The sequence below is a fragment of the Pygocentrus nattereri genome, chromosome 14 (assembly GCF_015220715.1).
Source record: "Pygocentrus nattereri isolate fPygNat1 chromosome 14, fPygNat1.pri, whole genome shotgun sequence".
NCBI classification, from domain to species: Eukaryota; Metazoa; Chordata; class Actinopteri; order Characiformes; family Serrasalmidae; genus Pygocentrus; species Pygocentrus nattereri.
The window spans coordinates 36,011,910-36,026,204 of NC_051224.1; the positions used below are offsets into that span (position 1 = coordinate 36,011,910).

Sequence of the window (14,295 nt, forward strand, 5' to 3'; positions counted from 1 at the left end):
AGTTTTGATTTGTTAGAGTTTAGCTGAAGGTAAACTAACACAGTTTGCTCTGGTGATGGAAATATTTACTTAATGTGGAATCCCAGTCTTCAGGCCAATGCAAGTTTATCCTCTGAGCTCTGTGGTGTTTTGAACTCGTACTGACCCGAGCGAGAGTTTACTCTAACAGAGAGCAGCCCTGAACGAAAAAGGGGGCATAAAAAGGAATATTGCTGTGATTTTGACGCTTCTGTCATTCACACATTTTGGAAAATCTGTTTCCTTTGGGCTCTGCAGGGGTTAAAGGGGAATTTTCTTGCTCTCTGACTCTCTTAGTAACTCAGACGCACAAGCAAAGACACACAGTAAAGCTGCACAGTGCTCAGTAGTCGCGATCACTGCAATGAAGCGTGTTGTCCTGTTCTGCCCTGTGAGCCTCCTGATTCTATTTTCAGTAAAATAGAAGAAAAACTGAATCTGTTCTGTTTTAATTTGTACATTTTTTGCTGTCTGTAATTAAATTACTGGTTAGAATTTAGTTAGAATGTTTATTTATTTATTTTGTTCAGTTTTAAATATTTTCCAGTGGTTTGCCGTCACCGTCGGAAATTCAGAGGCATTTTATGGACAAACGTGACCCAATATTTTACCACAATTTCAAGGGGTTGAAATTTTTGATACCTAATAAAATTGGCTGGTGTAATTTTGTGAAGACACTGCGTGTTAAACAACGTAAATATCGTAGCACAGGGGGCGGAGCCAACTATTTTGCATATTCTTATTATTCGGATTCCTATTAAAATGAACAGTTAAAGTAATTTTCTTTTCGTCCGCTCTCTTCATTTGTTTGTTGTATTAACGTGTTACACTGCTAGAGGTGAGGCTTGGATGCGTTTGACGTGTTTATTTTGACCAAGATTGTGACTTTGAATCCCGGTGACAACAAATGATGATTATCTGTGATGCGGGTCATCAGCACCGACTGATATCATCAGCCAGCTAATACGTCACTCCGTTTCCTTCCTTCATTCACTCGCAGGTTTTGTAGTCTGTGCCGTCTGAGCAGTGTCCAGTCTGTCCGTGCTCTGATTGCTGAGGATTGTAAATGGTCATCCACGCAGGACCCACTGCCCTCACAGAGTCTCCGAACCATGACCACCAGTGTCTCCAAGGGGACGATGGCACGAAATGAGACTGTGAATGGAATGTGTCTCATTTAGGTCGTACAGTGCTGCTGCTTATTCTCGTGTCATGGAGAGCGAGTGCAGTGTGGTACCATGGCTCTGTGTTTCTGTAAAGTAAACCTGACGGCCACACAGAGAGACGTTCCCCTACGGGGGGCTCGGAGCGATACTTCAGCCACAAATCAGCTTTATGTGATTTTTCCACTCGCTACAGATGAGTCTTCCAAGACATGTTTGAGGATGTTAATCTCCTATTATTATGAAGCACTTTTTTAATGTTCATATGATCCACACAGGCATTCAGTGTAGGGGGCAGTGTGGCCTAAAAGAAGAACTCGATTGTTGTGCATGTGGGACTCCTCTATTAAAACAGTAGCAGCAAGATGTTGAACACTTGTTGTACACAACGTTGATCGCTTCTCTGCCTTTTGGCTAGAGGTTAGGGATCTGGCCCGGTGACCGGAAGGTTGCCAGTTCGATCCCCAGTGCCGACAGTCCATGACTGAGGTGTCCTTGAGCAAGACACCTAACCCCCAACTGCTCCCCGGGCGCCGTGGATAGGGCTGCCCACCGCTCCGGGCAAGTGTGCTCACTGCCCCCTAGTGTGTGTGTTCACTTGTGTGTATGTGGTGTTTCACTTCACGGATGGGTTAAATGCGGAGGTGGAATTTTCCCGGTTGTGGGATCAAAAAAGTATCACTTAATCTTAAACTTAATCTTAATCTTAAACACGTTGGTCTGTATTTTGTCCATTTTTATAGGTGTTCATATTCTTCTGTTCTCAGGTGGCTTCATATGCTCGGTTTTGTGGCTGACTTGTCAGGTCAGTGGAGTAGGAGTGCATTCCTGAAGTCTCAGGCAGGAGTTGAGCTTTTGTTCATTTATTTTTAAGGACACTGGGCCTCATTCACCAATATCTCCCTAAGTTTTCTTCCTGAATGCATTCTTAAAAAGGTCATGATAAAAAGTCCACATCAGATTCATGACCGGGCCTTAAACTGCAGATGGGTTCACGCGTTTGTGATCTATGAGCATAGATTCTGTTCCATTTGTTCCGTTCGAAACAAGAAAACGTCAGAATCTTGGTGAAAACTGCACAAGTGGGATTTTAAGAAGAAATTTACTTACATGGACGGTTGGTGCTTGAGGCCCATTGGCCTGAGTCACTGAGAAAGAAAATAAAAACAAGATGTTTTTTTTTTTAGGCTGTTGAAAATGCTTGGTGCAACTGTCAAGTTGTGAGGCAACTTACAACGTGCAACTACCTGCATGAAAGTTTCACCACACTCTCAGAAATAATGGTACTAAACTGTCACTGGGGCAGTTTCACTTTTGCCACTGGGGTGGTTCCCTCAAGGGTACATCTCAGTACCTGTAGTCAGGGAACATAACTGAACCATAGTCCATTGAAATGATCTGTTCTAAGCTGTTCTGACTCCACTCACCCCGCCTCGCCTCCAGGCTTTTATTTTATGGCTCTGTTTTAAAACATTCGGTTCTTAAAAGATACACATACAAACTTTTCACCTGGAAAAACGTATTTAAGGTTCACAGTTAGACCTTAAAACCACTGCTGTACCTTTTGAGGGAACATTTACACAACAATAAATGAAAAATGTACCTGCACAGAACCAAACCAGCCGATGTCTGACGCACCTTGCATTAACGTGCGTCACGTTTGGATCCTATCTGGATAAACTTCGGATTACATTTTCACTTTTCACGAACTCCGAACCAGACAAGCTGTTTACACCTGGCTTTTCATGTCTTCAAGCGAAATCTGAACATGATCCGATCACCAAAAACACATGAAAAGGTGTAAACGGGCCCTAAGATTGTTTTGGGAAACTTGGTCCAGTGTGACAACCTGACAAATGTCACGGTAACAAGGAGCTGATTGGATGGTAGTCCGTTGCATCACCGTCTTATTCCTTTATTTCTGTAAGACCACTTTACTTACAGGGTTTCAGCTTTTTCTAATTGTACCACTGCTGTTACATAACGTGTAATGGGAAAATATCTAGTATCTCACTGATCAGGCATAACAGTAAGACCACCAGAACCACTTACTGTCTAGGTGTCCTTTGTAGTTCTACAGTTACAGACTGTAGTCCATCTGTTCTTCAGTGGTCATGGACCCTCACAGAGCAGGTACTGTTTGGGTGGTGGATCATTCTCAGCACTGCAGTAACACTGACGTGGTGGTGTGTTAGTGTGCGTTGCGCTGGTCTGAGTGGATCAGACACAGCAGTGCTGCTGGAGTTTTTAAACACCTCAGTGTCGCTGCTGGACTGAGAACAGTCCACCAACCAAAAATATCCAGCCAACAGCGTCCTGTGGGCAGCACCCTGTGATTACTGATGAAGGACTAGAGGATGACCAACACAAACTGCAGCAGCAGATGAGCTGTCGTCTCTGACTTTACATCTAAAAGGTGGACTGACAAGGTGGAGGTGTCTAATAGAGTGGACAGTGAGTGGACACAGTGTTTAAAAACTCCAGCAGCACTGCTGTGTCTGATCCACTCAGACTAGCACAACACACACTAACACACAACCACCATGTCAGTTTTACTGCAGTGCTGAGAATGATCCAAAACCCAAATAGTACCTGCTCTGTGAGGGTCCATGTGGGTCCTGACCACTGAAGAACAGGGTAAAAGGGGGCTAACAAAGTATCAGAGAAACAGATGGACTACAGTCTGTAACTGTAGAACTACAAAGTGCAGCTATACAGTAAGTGGAGCTGATAAAGTGGACAGTGGGTGTAGAAACAAGGAGGTGGTCAGAATGTTACGCCTGACCGATGTAAGTACTAAGTTCTGAGAGAGAAAGCTGCAGGGCGTAGCTGAATGTTTTGTTCTGTCTATCGATTCAGTTCAGTGTCATTCTTTGCTTAATAGCGATCCCCTCGGGCCGAGCTCTCCGAAAATAAAGAGCTTTTGATATCCAGTCTGAGGGAGTGGGGCTTGTGCTCGTCACATGGAGAGAAAGAGAGCCAGAGAGAAGAAGAGAAAACTGAACAGAGGCCTTTAAGATATGACCTGACACTGGAGATTAATTCAGGTCAAAATGGCAAAAATATAACATCAGATGATTTTCCATATTTAGTTTTTCTGAGGTTTGTTGGAACGGAAAAAACGCACCAGCAAAACAGCAGCGCTCCGTTACCAATGTATGAAAAACCAGTAGCAAACTGTGACCATTAGAGCCTTCGATTCGAACCATAAACGTGGAAAACCCACATCTGTGGTCATACTAATTTCTGCTGGCACGTCTGTTGGCTTTTGAATAGTGTGTCAGCACTAAGCTGTGCTTGTGAACATGAATGCTTTTTGGCCGTTATAGATTAAACATGGATGTTTCAAGCCTGTCAAAGACGTAAACATGTTGTCCAGAAAAAAATCTCAATTTTTGTGATAATTTGTGATCATTTCATGAGAAGTGCACCAATAGAAAAGCTTCAATTACTGTGGGGGGGGGGGGGTCTTTACATTAATTTGCATTGAAAATTAAGGATGTTTTGCTACGTTCTGTAGAGTTGCTATACTGGAAGAACTTGTCGCTTTCTGTAGAAAAACATGTTTATGTAATAGGATATATTCTTTATCTATTTATTTCCAATCAAACCTTAAAGCCAAATTTGGAAGTAAAAGGGGGCAGTCGTGGGCTGGAGGTTAGGGATCTGTGACCGGAAGGTCGCCGGTTCGATCCCCAGGGCCGACAGTCCATGACTGAGGTGTCCTTGAGCAAGACACCTAACCCCCAACTGCTCCCCGGGCGCCGTGGATAGGGCTGCCCACCGCTCCGGGCAAGTGTGCTCACTGCCCCCTAGTGTGTGTGTGTTCACTAGTGTGTATGTGGTGTTTCACTTCACAGATGGGTTAAATGCGGAGGTGGAATTTCCCCGGTTGTGGGATCAAAAAAGTATCACTTAACTTAAAACATTATTAAACATTGTTCCAAAACACACTGTTCACTGTCTGGTTCATATAGTCCATATATGGAAACTGAGCTGTAAATACAGTCTGTTTAAATTTAATTCAGGTGTTGCTTGCTGTGTAAAAAAAGCCCTTAAATCTGTCCTTTTTGTGATCTATGCTGATTACATCCATCATGTTTGCAGAAAAATGTACCTTGACCACCCCTGCTGGAGATGCTCTCCTCACCCTTTCCACTGTTTTCTCTGATTTGAGAGGTTGTTGGTGTTTGCTTCCAAATTTCACCCATCAAAACAGCACATTTCCATCAGGGAGGCGCTCTGAGAGAGAGACTCTATGGAGCTACAGTGTTAGCTTTGGCTAAAAGCCATTAGCCTGCTCTTCCTTTCGCCTCCCGTCTGCAGATGCGCAGCAGCTGGAATGACTGAGCAGCTTCTTTAAAGGCCCAGTCACACTAGCTATCGTCAGCAGATTTTCGCAAAAGGGATTGTATTCAGTTCAGTGGAATTTGCCACGTTATACGGTTTTTGTGTCTCCAGAACAAATTTTGCATGTGGAACTTTGAACTCTGACACACAGTTTTGTGTTTTTATTGTTTATAGTAGGCGAGTTAGCCAGAGTAAAAACATTTAGGACAACGCACTCATGTGGTTTTGGCAACAGGGGTATTTATTCCCCCTTTATGCAGACAACAGAAACACTGTTTACACCAGTGGGAGTTTCTGCTCAAATCACCAAATGTAAGCAATTATTTTTTTCCCCCTCCAGTGATTTACCAAGAACCTTGATTGAATGGATGTTGTGCCTATTTTAGCAAAAACAAGCATTTTCCGATCCGCTGATTTTAGGGAAATTTTGGGACCTGGCTGCAGAGGCTGCTGTTGCCACGGGAGACGGGAAGGCGTGTAGCAGATGACGCGGTGCAGCACATCCGCTTACACAGACAGGAACCTTAACACTTCTCACCTCACCAAGTTGAATAGGCGTCTTGCACATCTTGGTTTACCTTAAATGCAGTCTTTGCTGCTGGGTCAACTTCCTGGCTTAACATAGCTGAACATGTCAACTCAGGCCTTTTTACTGCAGCTTTGTGCATCGCCGTACTTGGATGTACTCACTGAATTACTTTTGTGTTTTTACCCTGTGTGGTAGGCGAGTTTGGCATCTTGCTAAATGCTAAGTTAGCTTCTTGGTTAGATGCAGCTGCACACACCAGCTGCTGAACACTACATTTGCTACAGAGTAGTGTGCAGCATAGCCCTGTTGGAGCGTATAATTGTCTGATATAATGTTTTCTTTTGTGTTATTACTGTTTAGGGTTTAGTGAGTAACTTAGATTCCTGACCGGAGAGGATGTGGCTCAAGTGTCTGCAGCTTAAAGCAGTCAGCCCCACACCCACGAACCCATAATCTACTTAATCAGCTGTGTTTTAGCACTAGAACTACGAGTCTGTTGTAGCTAACAAGTTATGAAAGCTTATAGTCCGTTTTAACTTTTGTGACATACTTCAGTCTATGAAATAACGATATCATAACATGTCATAAACCACATAAGCATGTCCGTTAGAGATAACAACTACATTACTAGGACATGCGGTTAGGCCCATGCTAATTGGTGGGGTATAATCAGTCATTACCTGTTAGCTGCATTAGCCTTGTAGCAGTAAACTTTTTGGCTGTTTGACTTCAGGGTGGGAGAAGAGACTGGGGGAATTTGCCAAACTATCGCCTGAAGACTGTGCACTAACGCAGGAAAAGCTTCTGTAAATCTGCCAAGTGTTACTCGGTGGAGCTCGAGGTGGGTGTAAAATTCAGTGTGGAGTAAAAAGGGGGAAGCAGTGAGGAACAGACTGTACATGTGAAAGGAAGTTATAAATTCAGGATGCCAGTCTTTGTTACTATTGTTTATAGTTGAGCACTTTATTGGCCTGTGTGGACAAGAGGGGTGAGTGCATTTCTTTCGAGCCTCCTTAGCTGTTCGCCCAACCTCCCAACTGCCCCCAGCCCCCCCCCCCCCCCCCCCCCCCCCCACTCTGAATATGCAGTTACTCTGAGCTCCAGTAGGGGTCACTGTTTGACAGGTATATGCCTGTGTCCTTCTCTGTGTGCAGCAGGTAAGAACAGAGGGAGATAAAAAAAAAAAAATCTTGTTTTATTCTAATGCAGTACATTTGGATCACTATTTTGACAAACCATGTAATTAGGACACGTCTTTGCATTAATGATCACACACAAGAAGTCACTCCTGTCTTCTTTGAGGTGATTTGTCAAATTTCTGCATGATTCAAACATTGAGACGTAAAGTTGTTTGGTGTGAATTGGTTTATTGTAAACAAAAGTATTGACTCAGATTTCTTTACAGTGGTGGTGATAGGAACCAGACGTCCACAGTAACCATTTGTAACCATTTTATTTACGGTCCCAAAAAACAAATCGGTGAACCTACTCGTATCTTCTGAAAGTTTGATGTAATGTTGAAGGTGGTGAAATAGTTGTGTGTCTGAAAAATATTTTCTTTGGGGCCTATTTTGTCTTCCAGTGCTCTCCACATACCTCTCCACCATGAATGGATTTTTAGAATAGTTTTGGGCCCAAAGGCTTATCTCACACTATCATAAACGAATATATAATGCATGAGGGAGCTTATTCATAACCATGTGTTATGTGACCAAAAACAGTTCTTTTAGTGATGAATGAAGTGATTAAAAAGTCCCGTTTTAATCCTGTGTGGTTTGAGGAATTTAAAAAGAAATCTTTGATTTGTGCTCAGAGAACATATAGGGATTAAGGGACATTACAGATAAGACCATTAATGGGTTAAAGCACTCACTGTAAAGTGGAAAGCAAAATATATAGCAAATAAATCATGTGTGTTTATACTTTAGGGCTTGGGAAGCTGAGAGAGTGTGGAGTGGTGGTCTACGTTTTATTGACAGTTTTATTCTTATAGGCATGTAATGCAGGAAAATCCTCGTTTCCCAGAGGTCCAGATTTGGAATGTGGCCAAGCCCGACCCAGTTCATACTCATGATATATTTGCAGACTGAACTGAAAGTGTTGGAATATTGGTAGTATAGAGAGCCAGAAACAGGTGGCACACTATGTGAAGGGCTTAACTGGTGCAATTCTTAAAGACCTTCAGTCGCCCATAGCAGAAGCCAAAATGATGGCTACCGAAAATGGTTTGAAAAGCAGCAAATCAACTTTGAAAGTGACGCGCACGTGGAACCGTTTCACAAACTGGTAACCTCAAAGTATCAAGGAGTACGACACCCAGTAACTTCTCCAATACAGGTTTGATTATTTCATCTAAACTGTGTTTATTTGTTTTCGGCTTTTTTCTGCATTTGAATGTGTGTGACTGAGCAGGAGCCTTTAGATGCAACCTTCACATTATTCATATATATATATATATATATATATATATATATATATATATATATATGTGTGTGTGTGTGTGTGTGAATATGTATGTATGTATGTATGTGTATATATATATATATATATATATATATATATATATATATATATATATATATATATATATATATATATACATACACACACACACACACACCAGGTTGCCATAGTATTCGCTTGTCTGCGAATACTGAACTGCGAATATGAACTTCAGTGACATCCCATTTTCAATCCATAGTGTTTAATATGATGTTGGCCCACCTTTTGCAGCTATAACAGCTTCAGCTCTTCTGGGAAGGCTTTCCACAAGGTTTAGGAGTGTGTTTTATGGGAAGCGCATTTGTGAGGTCAGACACTGATGTTCGACGAGAAGGCCTGGTTCTCAGTCTCTACTCTAATTCATCCCAAAGGTTCTGTCGGGTTGAGGCCAGACTCACTCATCCATGTCTTTATGGACCTTGCTTTGTGCACTGGTGCACAGTCATGTTGGAACAGCATAAAATTGTCCAAAATCTCTTGATGCTGAAGCATTAAGAGTTCACTGGGACTAAGGGGCCAAGCTCCCGAACTCCTGAAAAACAACCCCACACCATGATCTCCCCCTCCACCAAACTTTACACTTGGCACAATGCATTCAGACAAGCACCGTTCTCCTGGCAACCGCCAAACCCAGACTCGTCCATCGGATTGTTGCATGGAGAAGCGTGATAGGTCACTCCAGAGAACACGTCTCCACTGCTCTAGAGTCCAGTGGCGGCGCTTTACTCCACTGCATTCCACGCTTTGCACTGCGCATGGTGATGTAAGGCTTGGATGCAGCTGCTCAGCCACGGAAACCCATTGCATGAAGCTCTCTATGCTGTTCTTGAGCTGATCTGAAGGCTGCATGAAGTTTGGAGGTCTGTAGTGATTGACTCTGCAGAAAGTTGGTGACCTCTGCGCACTATGCCCCTCAGCATCTGCTGACCCCACACTATCATTTTCCGTGGCCGACCACTTCGTGGCTGAGTTGCTGTCGTTCCCAATCGCTTCCACTTTGCTATAACACCACTGACAGTTGACTGTGGAATATTTAGTAGTGAGGAAATTTCACGGCTGGACAATTGTTGCACAGGTGGCGTCCGATCACGGTACCACGCTGGAATTCACTGAGCTCCTGAGAGCGACCCATTCTTTCACTAATGTCTGTAGAAGCAGTCTGCAGGCCTTGGTTTTATACACCTGTGGACATGGAAGTGACAAACACCAGAATTCAATGATTTGGATGGGTGAGTGAACACTTTTGGAAATATAGTATGTATGTATACATATGTATATGTGTATGTATAATATTTTGCATTGTGGAACTATATGGTAGTTACAAAACAGTGATCATGCGTTTTCTCATTATTTTCATTATCAAGTTAACCTTACTGTTTCTGGGTACATGTGCTGAATATATGCCAAACCTATGGACTGTGGTTGCTATGGTTTGATATGATAATGTTTAGAGTGGTTTATTTATCTGTAGCCAACTCGTCCTCACTTGACGAAGTTTTGGGAGATGGACAATAGCGCGTGTGTTTATGTGCTCCAGTACATGCATATTTTGTTTTTTTTTTTTCTCCATTTCTCTGTGGTCAGCACTTCTAAATGTGTCCTATTGATTCAAGGTCCACTTTCTGCTCTCCTCCCAGTGAGTGGGCCGAGGCGGAGGTCACAGGAGTGAGTGAGTCAGTGGATTTTGGCTTGGGCTGATGGGTAGGGCTGTCTTCTTTTCTTCTCAGCTCTTTCATAAAGTGGTAGCAAAAAATCAGATCAACCCAGTTAACCCAACTCAAGCGACCATGTCGTGTTTAGTGTCTGAAGTTTGCTGTTTTAGCTTTAACATTGATTAAGTGACCCTTATTAGTCCCACAATGGGGACATTTCACTTCCGCATTTAACCCATTCGTGCAATGACACACCACAGGCACACTAGTGAATACACACACACACTAGGGGGCAGTGAGCACACTTGCCCTGAGCAGTGGGTAGCCCTATCCACACTTCTTGGGGTTAGTTGCCTTGCTTACGGGCTCTTCAGTCACGTACTGTTGGCTTAAGGGATCAAACTGTCGACCTTTTGGTCACAGGGCTGGTTGCTGCCCCGTGCTGGGAGCTCAGAGGCTAATGTAGCTTTTAAATAATGGAAGCATATACCCCCCATGATGACATCGCACACCTGAATCATTGATTTCTTCACGAGTTCAAATTGGCTTGGTCCTGGGGATTTGAGACTCTGACACTGTTTACATCTGGTCACTTCATGCACCTTGAGATCAGGATTATGTCTGGCACCAAAAAATTCAAGTGTAAATGCACCCAAGAAACAGAATCAAATCCGATCACTCAATCACTCACTCGGATATATTTGAGCCACTTGTCATAGCAGCGTAAACACATCCGTCTCTCCAAGACACATTCAAAAACCCAAACCCCTCCCAGTACAACCAAAACTCCTCCCCATGCAATACGTCACTCGGCACGTGATCTGCGTCTTCGAGGACTGGACAAAGTAAAATGTGTAATAGCACTACTGCTCAAAACAAACTGCATACGACTTAATAAACAATTGGTAATTTGTTTCTGTACGACGAGCAGATTTGCATATTATGTCAGCAATCAGAGACACATTTGACTGCCAGGCGTAAAGGCACTTGGCTAAAATTTTGTCAGGATACAATCCAGATACTTGTTACATGAGGTGACCAGGTGTAAACGGGGACAAAAGTACAGACCAGATGGGTAATACTAGTATTTTTAGCTATGTGACTGACCTCCATCCATTTTTCTAGCAACTTTTTGCAAACGGACGGTGTAAATCTGATTTTTTTTTTTTTTTTTTTTTTTTTTTTGTGTCCAACTATCACTTTAGGATCCTCATTTGTCTTCTATCAAGGGGTGTTACTCATGTTGTGTACAGCCCAGCTGTGTTTGTTGTGGTTGAAATTGTGAGAGATGTACAGCATCTTAGCTGTAGGAGTTTTCAGGCTGCATTGTCCTCCAGCTCGTGTTGCTGTGCCTCCTAATCAGCCTCGCTGCAGCAGGGTGAACAAAGGCGGCCCTGTATTTGGTGGGGAAGAGCGTAGCATCCTCTCTGAGGCTCACAGCCGTCCAGTCTGACAAACCGGCCTTTGACTCCGCTTCCTCCTCTCTGTCCGGCCGCCGTGTCGTCACGATGACTCTGCAGGAAATGACCACAGCTGACCGCTGGAGCTAACACTGCTCAAACATCGCAGCCTGTAGAGGAGGGAGGGAATACTGATGGAGTTTAACGTGATAATTTGAGTGTTAACATTTGTATCGGTATATAGAGGCACATGTATTTCTACTATATTTATCACTGAATATTTTAATGTGTGTTAAGCTCATTGTTCTACACCGAGCATGACCTGAATAAACATCACAAGAAAGGTCAAATATATCTCCAAGCGCAGAGACAACTAGGTGAGTTCACGTCTCCTGCAAACATTTGCAGAACCAACAGTTTGTTCAGGCGACACGATCTGATTCGTGGAGAAATGTTTACCTGTGCTGCTGTTTATGATAACTGACCCTTTTTCATCGTTCCACTGAGCACTGGTCACTACATAATGACTCACTACAGCTAAGATTTACTGTGTTTCTGCTTTAGCACATTCGGATGCAAAGTGAACATATTAAAGAACGTTTATAAGATGTTTGATAAGCGGCCGGTTTAACCAGATTCTGAGGAAGAGTGTGACTGCCTCACATTCCAAACCTGCCATTGCCCCAAAACAGGAATTTTAGTTGGCACCTGCGATGGCAAAAAACCGAACAATCTGGAACCATAAATGAACAGAATTGGCCCTTTTCACACTTCAGTGCCATTAAGAGGAAATAGTTTTGGGGGAGGGGGGGGGGGGCGGTTTGCCTGCCGGTTGTTCTAAAACTAGTTGTCTTGAGAACCTTCCTCATATCTCAGGCAGTGATGTAGACTCATTTATAGAAGAATATACACACACAGCAAACATGAAGAAGGCTGTTCTTTGAAAAGTCCTTGTTTGATTGTCATAATGATTTACTGTAACATATCCAGCTAATTTGGCTAACCTCACGAGCTAACTTGGCTAACCTGACTGGAAATCGATGGCTTGTTTTAGTATTTTTGTACATATTTAATATATTTTAGTTTTTATATATACGTATTATACACGTTCTACGTTTTATATGAGGGTTTAAATCGTTGTGAATAGTGGAGGTGATGGTGAGAGTCCGATTGTACAGATCAATGAGAAAAAACGACAAACACCACAAAATACAGGTTTGGCTCGGTTAAGGTTAGGAACGAAGTGAGAGTTGGGTGATCAAAGACGTCGACTGCTAGAACTGACTAGCAAATGAGTTTAAATCTGTGGTTTCAGCGCTTCTGCAATGTCAGTAAACTGATAGACTTTCAACTTCCGAAGCATTTGAAGCTCTCCTCTTTATCCTGGCTCTTGGCGCCTGTTCCAGGCCGTGTGGATGCTCTTGGATTAACAGATTCTCACATTCTGGCTTCTGAAAGTCCAATGGGAATGGTGAGGTACAGCACCACCTCTGCGCGTGAATCAACCCAAAGGAGTGTTATAAACCTCGCTCTTGGCAAATGACGGTGGCAGACGCGAATGCCAGGGTGTCCTCTAAAGCTAGGACCCTCTTTCTGTTTTGTTTTTTTTTTTTTGAGTTAGAGCCTGAAGAACACAGCAAAATGCTTTAAAGCTGGACTGTGGCGTTTGTTGTGGTACGACTGCGTATAATGGAATTACCTGCTAATAGAAACTGATGAAAGTGAGACCCCGAAACGTTAAAAGGGACTTTATGGTGGAATATTGTTCAGCAAACAGAATGGGCTGTACAATGCTTTACAGACCAACTGGAACAAAACCTAAGCTGAACCTGATATTGCGACTGTTTTATGGGTCTGGTTGTAGTGCAAAAGAGTTATGCTTTTTGTGGCAAAAGGGTTTGCCAATGTCATATCAAGCATTTGGTGCAATATTTGGGGCTTCTTTTCTTTACTTTTTATTTACGTTAACAAACTGTTGTATGAAAGCCGAACACTTGAGCTTTTGTGTTAATTCTTTTGAGACCTAAGCATTGATCTGGACCTTCTTTTTGAGCCTGTGTGCTAATGTGCAATCATGTACAGATGTATGACCTGGTCTGCAAATTAAAATTCTTTAAAAATAAATAAATAAATAAATAAAAAACTTACTTAGTGCAGCTCTAAGCATACAGTGCATTCAGGTGGTCATTCTGTGAGCCTGGCGAGGTTCGCCTGTTCAGCTTACAGGATGTCAGCACTGGCAGCTGTGCAGCATGACTGAAGATGTAGGAGGCCTGTGTGTGTGTGTGTGTGTGTGTGTGTGTGTGTGTGTGTGTGTGTGTTCTGTTGTGGAGCTGCTCCATCTCTGCTAGCATTGGCCGAGCTGTTGAACCCTACAAATTAGCGTTGGCTTGCAAGACAGGGGTCATTCCACAGTCATCGTCATGGACACAAGGAGGTCGGAGAGTCTTTGATATTTCATGTTTTGGTTTTTGATATTTGATAAGCTGTGAGAGGACCACAGCGGAGCAGCTAGACGTCGAACACAGCTGGAGGCCTGCTGAGACACGTCAGCTTTTAGGCCCTGAGAGAGGCGTCATTCGGTTTGCACAAATGAGAGACTGTTGCTCTGTTACCAAACAACCAGTGATGTGGGAAAGTCCCATCAGAACTGCTCTGCTGTGGATACACCTGTGAAAATT

At 43.1% G+C, this 14,295-nt stretch overlaps 1 protein-coding gene across 6 annotated transcripts in view; it reads left to right on the forward strand.

Annotated features, from left to right (window-relative positions):
• sept9a (septin 9a) overlaps nt 1–14,295 on the forward strand; it is a 156,345-nt gene that overhangs the window by 91,411 nt on the left and 50,639 nt on the right. Inside the window, exon 1 of one of the 6 annotated variants that reach the window (XM_037544880.1) lies at nt 11,971–11,991. The exons of the other annotated variants lie outside the window; for them this stretch is intronic. The gene's annotated coding sequence lies outside the window, so the exon portion shown is untranslated. Of the gene's footprint in view, nt 1–11,970; nt 11,992–14,295 lie in introns of those variants that run through there. 6 annotated transcript variants of the gene reach the window in all.